Consider the following 17,799-nt stretch of genomic DNA (forward strand, 5'->3'; position numbering starts at 1 on the left):
GATCGGCTCCGGCACGATGGCAAGCGCTACATCACAGAGGGAGAAGTGAAGAATGTGCGATATCAGCGACCTCTCTCTGATCACCTCCTCAACAAATACGTGAGTCAATACGACCAACGCCGACGGTACGACGACGATGACGACGGAGATCGTCTGGCTAGCAGGGACGCCAGGAGACATCGTCGGCATGATCGCGACGAGGAGAGATATGAGCGCCATGCCAAGGAAAAGTCAAGAGAGCAAGACGACGTGGATAGGCACTGGGACTGTCCCTTCTTCAGACACTGCTGGGATTCAGGAATGAGCCGATTGCCTACAATCGGCAACTCCCGAATGTAGACGGAAGAAGAAGGGTGCGGGAGACGTGTCAGTATTCAAACGTCTAGGGCCTCTCCCATCTCGGAACAAGCACGCTGAGTCCTCTCGGGTGGAAGATCTCGAGGAGTTAGAAGACGACGATGAAGAAGAAGATAAATACCACCGGCCAAGGTGGTGCCCTGATGGACTCAGCCATTCCCAAAAGCGTAGGGTTCAGCGACTACGTGGTTTGGAGGAAGCCGAAAGGTTATACCTGCACACGTTAAGGAAGGCGCGGCCTGATCCGGCCGCGAAAATTCAGCGAACTACGGACGAAGAAGGTCGACCACAAAAGAAAGAGTGGCGCACCAAACAAAGGAAAGCCGATGATGAGACATCGGCTGGCACAAACATGGTGTTCATCCTTCCAGCGGAGTTTTGTGCTCCAGGATTAGGCGAAGCACCTGTGGCACAACTTGACTGCGGCCCACGGCCGATTATCTTTGAGAAGCCACGAGAAAGGAGCTACGGACACCCGAAGGCCCTGTACTTACGAGGTTATATCAATGGGCAGCCTGTCAACAAGATGCTTGGTGGACACCGGAGCGGCGATCAACATTATGCCATACTCCATGCTACGTCGGTTGGGACGCTCTAGCTCGGATCCGATCAAGACCAACGTCACACCGAGCGATTTCAACGGCCAAGCATCCGAAGCACAAGGTGTTACGAACGTGGATCCGACCGTAGGAAGAAAAACCATCCCTACGACGTTCTTTATTGTCGATAGCAAGAGCACCTATGCTGTCCTGCTAGGGAGAGATTGGATCCACGCCAAGCTGTTGCATTCCATCCACGATGCACCAATGTTTAATACGGTGGGATGGAGATGAAGTAGAGGTCGTCCACGCAGATGACTCAGCCGAGATTTCAACGGCTGGCATGAACGTTTGGGAGACGGCAGGCCAAGAGCCACTCTCAGGCATCACTTTGGACGACTGCGAGCGCATCGACGTGACAAAAAACAGGGTGAGGCTGGTCTTATCCACCGGCCTGACCGTGTAACAAGAGCAAAATATATCGACGTACGTGGCAAGGCCGATCCTTGTGATCGGCCCCAAAAAATAAAAAGGGATAATCTTGTCTCAAGCATGTCACGTAGTTATAATAAAGCAAGACCAAGATGTAAACCTTCATTGAGCAATACAATCAAAATGGGGGCCGATTCCAGCAATCGGCCCATATTATCCTTACCATACGTTTTCCCTGTATTCAGTGTCGATCTCACAGGTGACGGAAAGCTAGGGTATGGGTTTACATCGGCTGATGAGCTAGAAGAAGTCGACATTGGTCCTGGGGATAAGCCACGACCAACATTTATCAGCAAAAAGTTGGATCCGCATCTGAGGGGCTTGGTGATAGCCTTGTTGAAAGAGTACCCAGATTGTTTTGCATGGGATTATACGGAGATGACTGGGTTAGACAGGAGCATCATTGAGCATCGGCTCCCTCTGAAGAAAGGATTTCGGCCGTTCCAGCAGCGCGCACGACAGATGAAGGCCGAAATCTTGGTGGAAGTCAAGAAAGAGATCCAGAAGATGTTGGACGCCGGGTTCATCAGGCCATGCAGGTACGCTAAATGGATTTCCAATGTCGTACCTGTGGAGAAAAAGGACGGCCGATGGCGCGTCGCCATAGATTTTCGGAACCTCAACAGTGCCACTCCAAAGGATGAATATCCAATGCCAGTAGCAGAGACATTGATCAATGCAGCTGCTGGTCATAAAATTTTAAGTTTCATGGATGGCAATGCCGGCTACAACCAAATTTTTATGGCTCCAGAAGATATACACAAGACTGCATTCGAGTGCCGGGCTCGGTGGGCTTGTTTGAATATGTAGTCATGACGTTTGGACTGAAGAATGCTGGCGCAACATACCAAAGAGCCATGAATTACATCTTTCATGACTTAATCGGCAAATTGGTGGAAATTTACATCGATGACGTGGTGGTCAAGTCTGTTTCGATGGACGGACACTTGGAGGACCTGCGACACGTCCTGGACCGAACTAGGAAGTTCGGACTAAGAATGAATCCAAAGAAGTGTGCCTTTGGTGTGACGGCCGGTCAGTTCCTGGGTTTCTTGGTTCATGAACGCGGAATTGAGATCGGCCTGAAAAGTTGAGAAGGCAAGGCATCATGATGAAGGGTACTGCGACGGTTCTGCTCTGCCACGACATGACCCGACGAAGAAAAAGCAGAGTGATTTTGGAATTATCATTTCCAAAACCAGGGGGGCATGTGTTATCACCAGAATTTGACCGGATCAGAGGTGGGCCGCGATTAAGATGGGCTTGAAGAATATACACGGAAGATATACATGAATCGACCTTGTATGCAAAGTTTGGGCTAGTTTGCCCGTGTATCTGTAAATATAGTAGGATACGTGTCGGTTAGATAGATTTTGGCTCGTGCACGATTGGGATTATTCCCACGTTAGAAAGTCTACGGACTATAAATATGTATCTAGGGTTATTGAGAAAGACAACAATCACGTTCATCACAAACCAATCTAGGCGCATCGCCAACCCCTTGTTTCGAGGGTTTCTTCCGGGTAAGCATCATGCTGCCTAGATCGCATCTTGCGATCTAGGCAGTATACGTTTATTCGTTGTTCATGCGTTGCTCGTCGCCGAAGCTTTGTTGATGGCGAGCAACGTAGTTATCATAGATGTGTTAGGGTTAGCATTGTTTCATCGTGTCACATGCTTTTGTCCATGCAACCCTTAGACGTCTAGCCGCCCTTACACCTATCTTAGGTGTAAGGGCGGCACCTCGCTTGATCATTGTTTAGTAGATCCGATCCGTTATGATTGCTCCTTGTTCTTCAAGGATTAGTTTAATATCTGCATAGTTAGGCCTTGCAAACGGGTTGAAGGATCCAGTAGCACGTAGGGTGTAGTTTGCTAGCCCTAGATAAGATGTTCCGGGGATCAACTTCATGTTGGTTTTTAGGCCTTGTCTAGGGTTGGTTTATTATCACCGTGCGTGGCTGCCAGGCTCAATCACGCGTAGGATGTTCCGATTATGTGGTGAAAACCCTAAATCGTCGTAGGTTGTTTTAGCTTTATATTGATCAAGCAGGACCACCATGTGATCGTAGACCTCATACGAATCATGGGTGGATCGGCTCCTTGAGCCGATTCACGAGACAACTCGAGAGCCGATCGAGGCTCGTATTTAATGTTTACGTGTATGCCATGCAGGAAACTAAGCGAAACAGATTCATCACCTTCCCGACCGGGTATAGGTCGGGTGGCACGCCCTTGCACCGGCATCGGACGTGCGTGCCGAGGCTTTGCGGGCCGTCGCTCGAGGGACCGGGGCCAGCCGCGGTTCCGGGAGCCTCCCGGCTCTACTCGTGTTGCCCGTCGTTGCTCGCCGGTGGGTTTCCGACCGCAACAGCGAGGTAAGACCATAAACAATGAATATCATGATGAAATAATAACATGTTCAGATCTGAGATCATGGCACTCGGGCCCTAGTGACAAGCATTAAGCATAACAAGTTGCAACAATATCATCAAAGTACCAATTACGGACACTAGGCACTATGCCCTAACAATCTTACACTATTACATGACCAATCTCATCCAATCCCTACCATCCCCTTCAGCCTACAGCGGGGGAATTACTCACACATGGATGGGGGAAACATGGCTGGTCGATGGAGAGGCGTCGGTGGTGATGATGGCGATGATCTCCTCCAATTCCCCGTCCCGGCGGAGTGCCGAACGGAGACTTCGGCTCCCGAGACGGAGTTTCGCGATGTGGCGGCGTTCTGGAGGGTTTCTGGTGACTTCGACTTCTCTCTGTGCGCTTTTAGGTCGAGGGCGATAAGTAGTCCGAAGGAGGGCGTCAGAGGCCGGCCGAGGGGGCCACACGCTAGGGCCACGCCCCCCCCCTCCTAGGCCGCGCCGCCCTAGGGTGTGGGGCCCTCGGGCCTCCCCCTGACTTGCCCTTCTGGCTCCGTAAGTATTCGGGAAAATAGGGCCTTCGTATAAATTCCGAGGTTTTTCCCGAAAGTTGGATTTCCGCACAAAAACGAGACACCGGAATCGATTCTGCTCGAAAACAGCGTTAGTCCGTGTTAGTCGCATCCAAAATACACAAATTAGAGGCAAAACAACGGCAAAAGTGTTCGGGAAAGTAGATACGTTTTGGACGTATCAACTCCCCCAAGCTTAGCTTATTGCTTGTCCTCAAGCAATTCGGTTAACAACCGAGCGATAAAAGAGCTTTCACGAACACATTTGTTCATATGATGTAAATATTCTCATGCTATGGCTAACACTTAGGCAGTTCATAATAAGATACATGCAAATAAGATCATCTAATAGCTATATCAATCATGGAAAGGTACCAACAATTAATAATAAGCATCATGAATCATGTATATAAGCGAGGATTGCAATGTTCATAAAAGAGTATGATAGAGTGGTATCTCGCTTGCCCATATTTGATCAGCAAAACATAAATGCTCGAGGCACCTCTGAAGTTCATAGAAAGACTAGAAATAGTGATTGTCAAAGATAAAAGCATCAAAGTTATACCACAATCAATCATATTTTGAGATAAGCATATTATACTAAGAATGACAGTTGTGCTCTGAAGAAAGTGCTCAAAGAAAGGATGGAGACACAACATAAAAGTAAAAGATTGACCCTTCGCAGAGGGAAGCGAGGGATTAACATGCGCTAGAGCTTTTCATTTTTGAAACGAGGAGTAAAATTATTTTGAGAGGTGTTTGTTGTTGTCAACGAATGATAATGGGTACACCAACTACCTCGCCAACCGGACTTTCAAGAGCGCCTCCCATGAAGGACGTTATCTCTACCTGCAAGGTAGATCATCCCTCTTCTCTTTTGTTTACACATGTATTTTAGTTTTATTATGGGTGACACTCCCCCCAACCTTTGCTTACACAAGCCATGGCTAACCGAATCCTCGGGTGTCTTCCATCAATCACATACCATGGAGGAGTATCTATTTGCAAAATTAAGTTGCTTACTGATGAAACAGAGCAAAACATGTGAAGAGAATTATTAGTGAAAGTTGATTAATCGGGGCTGGGAACCCCATTGTCAGCTCTTTTTGCAAAATTATTGGATAAGCGGATGTGCCACTAGTCCATAATGAAAGTCCGTCAAGAGTAAATGACAAGGTTGAAAGTTAAACACCACATACTTCCTCATGAGCTATGAAACATTAACACAAATTGAGAAGCATTTTGAAGGTTTAAAGGTGGCGCATGAGAATTTACTTGGAATGGTTTGAAATGCCATGCATAGGTATTTATGGTGGACACTTTGGAACAACTTGGTTTTCAGGGGTTTGGAAGCACGAGCAGTGTTCCCACTCAGTACAAGTGAAGGCTAGCAAAAGACTAGGGAGCGACAAATCAAGAGAGCGATAGCATCGTCATAATCATGCTTGCGGCAAAATAAATTAACTGGGGCATGAGAGTGATACAAAAACTCTGAAGCAATGTAAATCATCGAGGCTTAATTGAATTTTGTTCAGTCATATGCATGCGTGAGCATGTGCCAAGCTAATTCAAACGAATTATTCAGAGGAGGATACCACAATATCATACCTATTTATGAATAAAACAATGCAAGCAAACATCCATGACATGCTACTCATATTAATAAATTGGAGCTAAACATGAGAGATCATGAACTACTAGACTTTCTTAAATAACATATACCTCACATGAACCAACCAAGCATGCTCACATGGATGAGTATATGTACAAAAATGAAAACAAATAGAGTTCATACCAGTCTCTCACCACAATCAGATTGTCGTAGATCGTCATTATTGCCTTTCACTTGTGTAGCTTGGATAATATGAAATGAAAACCACGCTCCAGCCACCGAAGACCATTAAACTCATAAAGAACTTTACAAAACCAAAGAAGAACAGCAAATATTTTTGGTGTTTTCGAATTTAGAAACAAGAACAAAAGGAAACAAGCAAACAAAGCAAAATCTTTTTGGGTTTTCTTATAGCAAACTAGCAATAGCAAATAAAGCAAAATGGGAATAAGAAACCAAGATAAACAAATGGTGAAGAGAAACAACAGAAATATTTTTGGTCTTTTTGTGTTTTAGGAAAGAAACAAAGTAAGAATAAGAAAATGAAAACTAAAAGAAACACAGAAAAGCAGGATGGCAGAAATCTGCAAAAATCTGACAGCAGTACAGAAATCAATTTTTACAAAAATCTTCCGTTGCTCAGCTCGAAAAGTGTTCAACTAATGAAAGTTATATAACAACCTGGGGAACATGCACAAAAAGTGGCAGCTCAAAATAACGTTCTGGCTGTGCGCACGAATTTTTTTAGTAACAGTCCAGAATCTGTTTTCGGGCAGCACTTCCCCAAATATCATCTCCCTCTCATTAGAAAACCACTCAAAGAAACTAAACAAGTATGTACAAGTATCCAGCAACCATAATATGCAAAGAATGAGTGATGCCGGTATACCTCCCCCCAAGCTTAGGCTTTTGGCTCTTCTTGATCACTTTATATCACCCTTCTCTCTTGACCCTTAAAAACTTCTGCCACACCAAACTTCTCATAAACTTCATTAGAGGGGTTAGTACTCAAAAACTTTAATCCACTTTAGTCCTGTAGTGACACATTGCAAGAACTCAATAAAACATTAGCTACAGCTCTCCACGTCTAGAAAGCCTTGCTTAAAGTCCACAAGAGACAATGCAAAAAAACGAGACAGAATCCGCCAAAACAGAACAGCCGGTAAAGACGAATTTTAAAGAGGTACTTCCGTTGCTCAAATTAGAAAACTCAAAACTAATGAAAGTTGCGTACATATCCGAGGATCACTCACGTAAATTGGCAGATTTTTCTGAGTTACCTACGAGAGAACCCTACCCAAATTCGTGACAGACAAGAAATCTGTTTCTGTGCAGAAATCCAAATCTAGCATCAACCTTCTATTAGAGACTTTACTTAGCACAATAATGCAATAAAGTAAAGATACAAATGTATTGCTACAGTAAGTAAAATAAGTGGAGAAAGAAAGAAATTTTGTTTACCTCCTCTATGCATATAAAAAGTATTTGTTAACAAGGTTGATCAAGTCTTGCCACCAAATAAATTTTACATAGCATATGAAGAAATAAACTTCAAATCAATCATGTTACCTTGAATTGTATTGATATGGATCCAATCACAAGAGTTTGATATTCTTCTTTAGGCTCATATATAGGACAATCGATAGTTCCAACCTTGATAGTTCTCACATTAGAAATAGTATTAACTCCACATGCTTTTTCAATCCTCTTGGGGAAATAGACGGTGTGCTCCCTATCATCAACATTGAAAGTAACCTTTCCTTTATTGCAATCAATAACAGCCCCTGCGGTGTTAAGAAAAGGTCTCCCAAGAATAATAGACATATTATCATCTTCGGGCATTTCCAACACAACAAAATCGGTTAATATCAAGCGGTTATTAGTAACTTGAACAGGAACATCCTCACATATACCAACGGGAATAGCGAGTAGATTTATCGGCCATTTGCAAAGATATATCGGTAGGTATCAACTTATCTAAGTAAAGTCTCTTATAAAGAGAAAAAGGCATAACACTAACACCGGCTCCCAAGTCACATAGAGCGAGTTTTAACATAATTATTCTTAATAGAACAAGGAATAGTAGGTATACCAGGTCGCCCAACTTCTTTGGAACTTTGCCATTGAAAGAGTAATTAGCAAGCATAGTGGAAATTTCCTCATTGGGGATTTTCCTTTTGTTAGTAACAATATCTTTCATATACTTTGAATAAGGAGGCAATTTAATAGCATCGAGTCAAAGGGATTTGCAAGAATAAAGGTTTCATCCAATCACAAAATTTGTTATAGTGTTCTTCTTCCTTTGATTTTAGTTTCTTAGCAGGAAAAGGCATTTGCTTTTGCACCCATGGTTCCCTTTCATTACCATGTTTCTTAGCAATAAAATCTTCTTTAGTATACTTTTTATTTTTATCTTGCTTTTCAGGTTCATCTTCAACTTCTTCTTTATCAGAAACATCATTCTTATCATTATCTTTATCATGTTCATTACCACTTTTAGTTTCAGCATCAGAAATAGAAATACTATTAGGATCATTAACGAGGCTCGGAGGATTCTACAACATGTTTTATGTTTCTTCTTCTTTTTCTTAGAAGGAGCACTAGATTCAATGCGTTGAGAATCTTGTTCAATTCTTTTGGGATGCCCTTCGGGATATAGAGGATCCTGGGTAGAGACACCACCTCTAGTTGTTACTTCATAAGCATGTTTCTCTTTAGAATTATTTTTTAATAAGTCATTTTGCACTTTAGTGAGTTGATCAATTTGAGTTTGAACCATTTGAAAATGTTTAACAAGCATCTTAACATCATTGGAGGTTCTCTCCACAACATCATGCAAATTGCTAATAGCTTGAGAATTTTCCATTAGATGATTCTCTACTCTCATATTAAAATTTTCTTGCTTAACAATATAATTATCAAACTCATCTAAGCATTGCGCAGGAGGTTTTGAATACGGAATATCTTCCCTAGTAAAGCGTCGAAGGGAATTTACCTCAATCATGGATGAAGGGGGAATTATCTCACATATATCTTCTATGGGAGGTAGATTCTTCACATCTTCGGATTTAATACCTTTCTCCTTGAGAGACTTCTTGGCTTCCCTCATATCTTCATCATTCAATTTAATTAAACCCCTCTTCTTCAATATTGGCGTTGGAGTTGGTTCGGGCGTAGTCCAATCATCATGATTCCGGCCTATTTTAGCCAATAATTCTTCGACTTCGTCCGGAGTTCTTTTCTCGAAAACACAACCAGCACAACTATCCAAATATGCCCTAGACTCAATGGTTAGTCCACTATAAAATATATCAAGTAGATCATTCTTTTCTAAATCATGTCCAGGTCGAGCTCGATAAGAGAACAAAATCTTGCCCAAGCCTCGGGCAATTTCTCTTCATCTCCCTGGTCAAATCTATAAATTTTCCGTAAAGCAACATGTTGAGCACTAGCGGGAAAGTATTTTCGAAAGAAAACATCACGCAAATCAGTTGGACTTTTAATAGAACCAGGAGGCAAATTATTATACCAAGTTTTAGCATCATCCTTTAATGAGAAAGGAAAAATTTTAGCGACAAAATAAGTACGCATCTTGATATCATCAGAAAACAAGCTACTCATAGAAGAAAGTTCAATCATGTGTTCTACGACACTTTCTTTTTCGAGTACCACAAAAGGGTGCTTTCTCTACAATAGCTATATGAGATAGATCAAGAGAAAAATCATAATCTTTATCCTTAATGCATATAGGAGATGTGGCAAATTTAGGATCAGAAGATAACTTATGTCTAACAGTATATTGTTTGAGAAACTTTTTAATTTTACTTGCATCAGCAGTAGTATTGCATCTATTAATAAAATCATCATTAAGCTCCACATAATCTTCATCAGGATCATCACTAGAGTAATCAAGTTCAGGTGAATTAACAGGTGTAGTAGCATCGGGAGTTTCAGGTATTTTCAATTTGTCTAGACCTAGCAATTGTAGCATCTAGAAAGGATCCCAATGAACCACTATCATCAAGCGCAGCGAAACATTATCAATATCATAAGAGTTTTCGGATTCGAGCGAAGTACCGGCAAGTGAAGCTTGTGGCGGTGAAACAAGTTTATCAATCACGGATGGTGAATCAAGAGCGACGAGAGGTACTCGAGTTGTACCTTTTCTTGTAGTGGATGGTAATATGGCGACTTTAGGATCGCGAGTTTTACCCATGATGGAGAATTTGCAGCGAACAATATCAATCCAAGTGAACTTCCAAATAAAGCTATGCTCCCCGGCAACGGCGCCAGAAAACGGTCTTGATAACCCACAAGTATAGGGGATCGCAGCGAGTCTTCGCGGGTAGTAAAACCCAATTTATTGATTCGACACAAGGGGAGACAAAGAATACTTGAAAGCCTTAACAGCGGAGTTGTCAATTCAGCTGCACACTGGAAACGGACTTGCTCGCAAGAGTTTATCGATAGGTAACGGTTTTATAGTAGAAGCGAGTAGTGAAATAACAGCGACAGAGTAACGAGAGACGAGCAGTAGTGATTATAGTAAACGAGCAGGATTAAAATACCGTAGGCACGGGGACGGATAACGGGCGTTGCATGGATGAGAGAAACTCATGTAACAATCAAGCGGGGCATTTGCGAGATAATAATAAAACGGTGTCTAAGTACAAAGCAATCAATAGGCATGTGTTCCAATTATAGTCGTACGTGCTCGCAATGAGAAACTTGCACAACATCTTTTGTCCTACCAGCCGGTGGCAGCCGGGCCTCAAGGGAATCTACTTGGATATTAAGGCACTCCTTTTAATAGAGCACCGGAGCAAAGCATTAACACTCCGTGAACACATGTGATCCTCACATCACTACCATCCCCTCCGGTTGTCCCGATTTGTCACTTCGGGGCCATTGGTTCCGGACGGCGACATGTGTATACAACTTGCAGGTAAGACCATAAACAATGAATATCATGATGAAATAATAACATGTTCAGATCTGAGATCATGGCACTCGGGCCCTAGTGACAAGCATTAAGCATAACAAGTTGCAACAATATCATCAAAGTACCAATTACGGACACTAGGCACTATGCCCTAACAATCTTACACTATTACATGACCAATCTCATCCAATCCCTACCATCCCCTTCAGCCTACAGCGGGGGAATTACTCACACATGGATGGGGGAAACATGGCTGGTCGATGGAGAGGCGTCGGTGGTGATGATGGCGATGATCTCCTCCAATTCCCCGTCCCGGCGGAGTGCCAGAACGGAGACTTCTGGCTCCCAAGACGGAGTTTCGCGATGTGGCGGCGTTCTGGAGGGTTTCTGGCGACTTCGACTTCTCTTCGTGCGTTTTTAGGTCGAGGGCGATAAGTAGTCCGAAGGAGGGCGTCGGAGGCCGGCCGAGGGGGCCACACGCTAGGGCCGCGCCGCCCTAGGGTGTGGGGCCCTCGGGCCTCCCCCTGACTTGCCCTTCTGGCTCCGTAAGTATTCTAGGAAAATAGGGCCTTCTGTATAAATTCCGAGGTTTTTCCTGAAAGTTGGATTTCTGCACAAAAACGAGACACCAGAACAGTTCTGCTGAAAACAGCGTTAGTCCGTGTTAGTCGCATCCAAAATACACAAATTAGAGGCAAAACAACATCAAAAGTGTTCGGGAAAGTAGATACGTTTTGGACGTATCACGCATCGACTCCGTCGTGCCCAATAAGCTAAGTGTTCCTTTATTTCACATAAAGTTGATTATCATTTACTTTCGCCGCACCCGACGCTCGGGGGCTGCGTGACATATATTCACTTTACATATCATCGAATCCAAGCATCTGACACCGCATATGAAAAAGAGAGTCAAGGAAAAGATAGAAAAAGTTTGTTTATTTGTGCAGGAGAAAGCAAATTTCAAAGTATATAAGAGAGAACCCGACGAAATTGTCTACGGGGAAAACTCGACGAAATTGTCTTCAAGAAAGAACAGGACCCGACGAAATTTTCCTGAAGGAGGAACCCGAAGAAATTTTCTTCAAGGATGAAACCGACGAAATCTTCTTCAGGGAGGAACCCGACGAAATCAAAAGAGAACCCAACGAAATCTTCTTCAGGGAGAAACCCGACGAAATCAAAAGAGAACCCGACGAAATCTTTTTCAGGGAGGAACCCGATGAAATCTTGAGAGAACCCGACGAAATTGTCTTCAAAAGAGAACCCGACGAAATCTTATTCAGGGAGGTCCCGAAGAATTATCTTCAAGGAGGTCCCAAAAAATTATCTTCAAGGAGGTCCCGAAGAATTATCCTCAATGAGGTCTCGAAGAATTATCTTCAAAGAGGACCCGAAGAATTGTCCTCATGGAGGACCCGAAGAATTGTCCTCAGGGAGGACCCGAAGAATTGTCCTCAAAGAGGACCCGAAGAAATTTTCCTGAAGGAGGAACTCGACGAAATTTTCATCAAGGAGGAACCAAAAAAAAAAAGGTGGACAAATCTTCGGGTTCATTGACTCGTCATATTGTTCCAAGCAAGAGCATCGGTGATATACCCGACAATATAGAAGAACCAATATATTCGACTGTCTTATCAAGCCCGAGAGAAAAATAGAAGAACCAGTAAAATTTGTCATTGCATCAGCCGAACAAGGCACTTGACAAAATATTCTCAGAGCGCCAAAGTCGCGAATAATCTCTGAATGCCGCAAAACTCTGCGAAGGTAAGACCCCGGGTCCGTCCTGTGTGGCGTGGCATCGCCAAAGACTGCGCTCTCGCTACTTTTTTCCACATCAACGGATGTGAAGAAATATCCCAGCCGGACGCGCTCGTGGACCCGATAAAACATGACCGGGGCTCGACAGATGGTAAGACCTTAAGCGGCACCTCGTCGAGTTAGCACCCAGTATCCCGAGATCATGTCCAGGGATGTGATCTTGAAGTAGGTTTTTGCGGATTGCCACTAGAGCAGCTTAACTAGTACCCGATCCGTCGATGAACTAGCCCCAATTACCATTATCCCTGTACAATATAGATATGGATGTCAAATAAAAATAGCAACGGCCTGGAGTCGATAAAAAGAGGGGCTGTGCCAAGTTCTTTATCGAGTAGTACAACTCGAGCCTATGCCTAGGTGCAAGCACCTTCCCATAGGCTCGGGGGCTACTCTTATCGAGAGTATTGTTCACCCTCTTGATAAGATAAAAGAAAGAAGAAAAATTGTGGTGTCGATTAAAAGCAAGTTGAGCCTACACCCAAGTGCAAACACTTGGCCGTAGCCTCGGGGCTACTCCCATCGGGAGCGCCGGCCGCGCACCCGATAGAAAAATAACTTCGACAACATCTATGACAATCAAGGTTTGTAGACTCAACTCGATTCTACGACTCGAGTGGAGCCTACTCCCATCGGGAGCACATGGATTTCATCAAGTCTTCCCGTAAATATAGTTAAGTTCTTCATCGAGTAGTACAACTTGAGTCTATGCCCAAGTGCAAGCACTTACCCATAGACTCGGGGGGCTACTCCCATCGGGAGCGCTGTCGCGCACCCGATAGAAAAATAACTTCGAGAATCGTCGACATCATCTACGCTACACATGATCTACGACATGGACCTCGCCTTGTATTTTCCTCGCCTTTGGAGATGATTATGCTTGGAGTCTCTACGCAAGTCTTCGACTTCCCTAGACACTCGGGGGCTACTGACATGGGTATACCCTTCGGGTACCCATTATTGGTATACCTGGATCAGCTCGGCCCAATATGGAGAAGGCCCAACAAGGCAACCCGAAGAAGTAGTCGACTAGGACTCTTGTAAAACCCTAGGCTGGTTGCATATATAAAGCTAGCCATGGCACCCGAAATAAGAGGAGGAGAGATAGACAGAATAGATAGACAACATAGCTCCGCCTACGGCGGCACCCTGTAAACACATCTATGGTCATATACTGGATTGCTAGCAGCACGTAGGGATCCTCCACCGAGGGGACCCGAAGCTGGGTAAATCGTGAACCCAATCTCGCTCCCGGAATCTCCATCGTCGCTCTCTCCCAAAACCCAAGTCTACAATACGTAGGCATTGGCGAGGTGATCCCTTGTCACCCACGTTCGCCGCCGCTGGAATGCAAGTTACCGCCCCCGTCCACCCCGCCGCAGCTTGGTTAGTACGCTGGCCCGTTAGATCGCGGTGTTTCTTTAGCCATGTTTTGTGTAGTTATTTGCAGATCTCATATGCCATTAAATTTCTTGATGTGTTACTTCGCATGAAGTTCGTTTAAATATTGTACAATACCAAAGCATTATCCGGTCGCTACCATCCCGTTCATTCTATCGACACCTGTGTGCATCCACATATTTATAGGGGACCCATTCATTTGTCGCCAACTCGTTTTTGTACCGCATGCTATTCCTTTTATAGTCATGCTATGGGCATTTCCAATCTGGTTGTTCTTATACCACGTCATTAGCTCACCGCTAGCCGCTAGCCGTTTTCTCGTGTCTCGCTATTCTCACACTCGCTTTTATAATCATGCTATGTGCATTTCCAATCTGCTTGCTCTTATACCTCGTCTTTAGCTTATAGCTATTTTTTTCCATGAATGCTCCTGTCGCACAGCCTTGTATAGTTATTGATGCGTGCATGTCTGGTCTTTGTATTATCGTAGACTAACTTGTCAATGTTATTTTTCCTAGGGATTGATCATGCGAACCACTTATTAGAATATCCAACATTAACAGCGGGGACGCTAGGGAAGGTTGGAATCTGAGTTCTTGGTTGGTAACTTTGGCAGCTTACTTCCGTTATTATCTATAACCTATATGCATTGTTCCTTATGTAAGAGATTAACACTTGGAACCCTGCCATAGCAATGCCATCCATGCTTTACTATGTTTCCGCCTATTTGATATGCTTGTCTTGGAGCAACTGCGAAGGTGATTTGAACCTGACATTTGGTCATTCTTAATGCCAGTTTACTTTATGTGGAAAACCTTGGCATTACCCTACTCTAAATCTGAATCTCTGAAATTTGTATCTCATGCAAAGCAAAATCTAGTTGGTTTTAATCTGATATCTGGTAAATATTGGCTTATTCATTTGGCAGCTCAAGTTTTTTGTTATTTGAAACCAGCTGACTTGGTCTTAAATGTGATATCTAAACACAGATTAAGGACAATGGAGCAGGAGGATTAGCATTTCACTTGATGGCTGAACCTAAAATGATAGGCATGTCGACCACGACTAGTGCACACAAGAGAAGGACCTGCAGCGAGCCAGTATGTTCTGCTACATGTCGTTATCTCGATCTCTACATTGCGTAATACATGTTTGAATAGTTAATTGTTGTAACTATTTTTGCAATATTACCGTAATGCATTTTTAGTGAAGCTAGTCATCATTAGAAGATAGTCACCAAAGCGACCCCGTGCAACATTATGATGTAAGTCTCGCTTAGTACAAGTTCCATACATTGTCTTATTTATGCAACTTGTTATTATCTTATATCTACATTGCATAATAAATGTTTGAATAGTTCACTCGTTGTAACTATGTTTGCAATATTACTAGAATGCAGTTGTAATGAAGAAGTCCTTAGTAGAAGATAGAGCGCAAAAAGGTTCCGGCGTGAGCCTATGCAACGATATAATGTAAGGCCGCGCTTAGTACTTGTGACTATCTCATATCGACAATGCTTAATACATGTTTGCATAGTTCATCGTTTAACTCTTTTTGCATTATTATCGAATGCAGCTTCGATGAAGCAATCTTCATTAGAAGATAGGCCCAAAAAAGTTCTGATCTTTCTTCTCGATGCATCCTCTCATAGCCAGTCAACCTAGACCATTCCTTTCATCAAACAAGTGAACATCTCAAGGTCGTACTTTATAAAAGACATGGTATTGTCGCTTTAAGGTCTCGTAGTCGATATGTTGACCAAGAGTACACAAGATTCAATCAAGGCGATTGCCAAATGTCAACGTGTTATTGATGATGCTAATAGAAGTCCTCAATGATTCTATGTAATTTTTTTATTTGGGCACATTAATTGCCTTGTAATTTTCCTACTTATTTTATTTGTGTATGTAATTGTGTGTATCATTGATATCAGATTTTAGGCTCATGAAATTTAATGCAAGTTGACTAGTCAAACAACCAGGGCCCTATAACAGATTGGGCTAGCCCATTAACGAGCATCGTGGGACCCACTTTCATTTTGGGCCGGCTCACTTACTTATTGGGCCGGCCCGTTAACAGGAAAGTGGGACCCACCTGTGCTTTTGGCCCGGCCCACTATCTTGTTGGGCCGGCCCACTTGCTACATGATGGACCCCACATACTAAATGGGCCGGCCCTTTAAGAGGAAAGTGGGACCCACCTATGTTTTTTGGCCCGGCCCACTTGCTATATGGTGGACCCCACATACTAAATGGGCCGGCCCTTTAACTGGAAAGTGGGACCCACCTATGCTTTTGGCCCGGCCCACTTGCTATATGGTGGACCCCACATACTAAATGGGCCGGCCCTTTAACTGGAAAGTGGGACCCACCTGTGTTTTTGGCCCGGCCCACTATCTTGTTGGGCCGGCCCACTTGCTATATGGTGGACCCCACATACTAATTGGGCCGGCCCATTAACGAGAAAGTGGGACCCACTCGTGCTTTTGGCCCGCCCACCGGCTTGGCGGGCCGGCCCATTTGATCTAATGTGGACCCCACGTACTAAATGGGCCGGCCCGATAGCGTGAAAGTGGGACCCACATGCACTGGGGCCGGCCCAATAACTTCTTGGGCCGGCCCACTTGCTTTAAGGTGGACCCCACTTGGTAAATGGGCCGGCCCGATAACAGGAAAGTGGGTCCCACATGTTTTGTGGGCCGGCGCTTTTGCCTGTTGACCGGTCAAACGAGTGCATTCGGCCCGGCCCACATGCTTAGTGGGCCGGCCCATTAATGTTTTGACCAGCTCAACCTTAGAGGTTAGGCCCGGCCCACGTAACTAATGGACCAGCCTCGACTATATAGTTGACCGGTCAAACTAAGTCGGCTGGCCCGGCCCGCAAACTTAATGGGCCGGCCCGCTTAAGACGTGGCGGGCCTCGTGTGGGCCTACCATCTACCACGGGGTTTCGGCCGGTTAACGCCGTTAACTACCGGCTAACCGGCGTCCGCCACGTGTCGGCTTGCATGACGTCGGCAGTCAACGGGCTCCCGGAAACATTTCTGCAACGGTCCGATTTTCCGTGGCGGAAGGGCGCCCAAGCGCGACGGACCGAAAAAATCGTCGTAGGACTTTGCCTGACGCACTTTAGACAACAGAACCCATATCGTCGGGTTAGGCCCATAGGCGACGAAAAATTCCCCTTAGCGGACGATTTTGAGACGTTGTGTATCAGAACTTTTCTTGTAGTGAACTTAATTTTGCAAATAGACACTCCTCCATGGTATGAGATTGTTGGAAGGCACCCGAGGATTCGGTTAGCCATGGCTTGTGTAAGCAAAGGTTGGGGGGTGTCATCCATAATAAAACTAAAGTACGTGTGTAAACAAAAGAGAAGAGGGATGATTTACCTTGCTCGGTAGAGATAACGTCCTTCATGGGAGCCGCTCTTGAAAGTCCGGTTGACGAGGTAGTTAGAGTACCCACTATCATTCGTTGACAACAACAAACACCTCTCAAAATAATTTTACTCCTGTTTTACAAATAAAAAGCTCTAGCACATGTTAATCCTCGCTTCCTCTCGCGAAGGGTCAATCTTTTACTTTTACATTGAGTCTCCATCCTTTCTTTGAGCACTTTCTTGAGAGCACAACTCGTCATTCTTAGTATAATATGCTTGTCCCAAAATGTGATTAACTGTGGTA

The sequence above is a fragment of the Lolium rigidum genome, chromosome 6, assembly GCF_022539505.1.
Source record: "Lolium rigidum isolate FL_2022 chromosome 6, APGP_CSIRO_Lrig_0.1, whole genome shotgun sequence".
NCBI classification, from domain to species: domain Eukaryota; kingdom Viridiplantae; phylum Streptophyta; class Magnoliopsida; order Poales; family Poaceae; genus Lolium; species Lolium rigidum.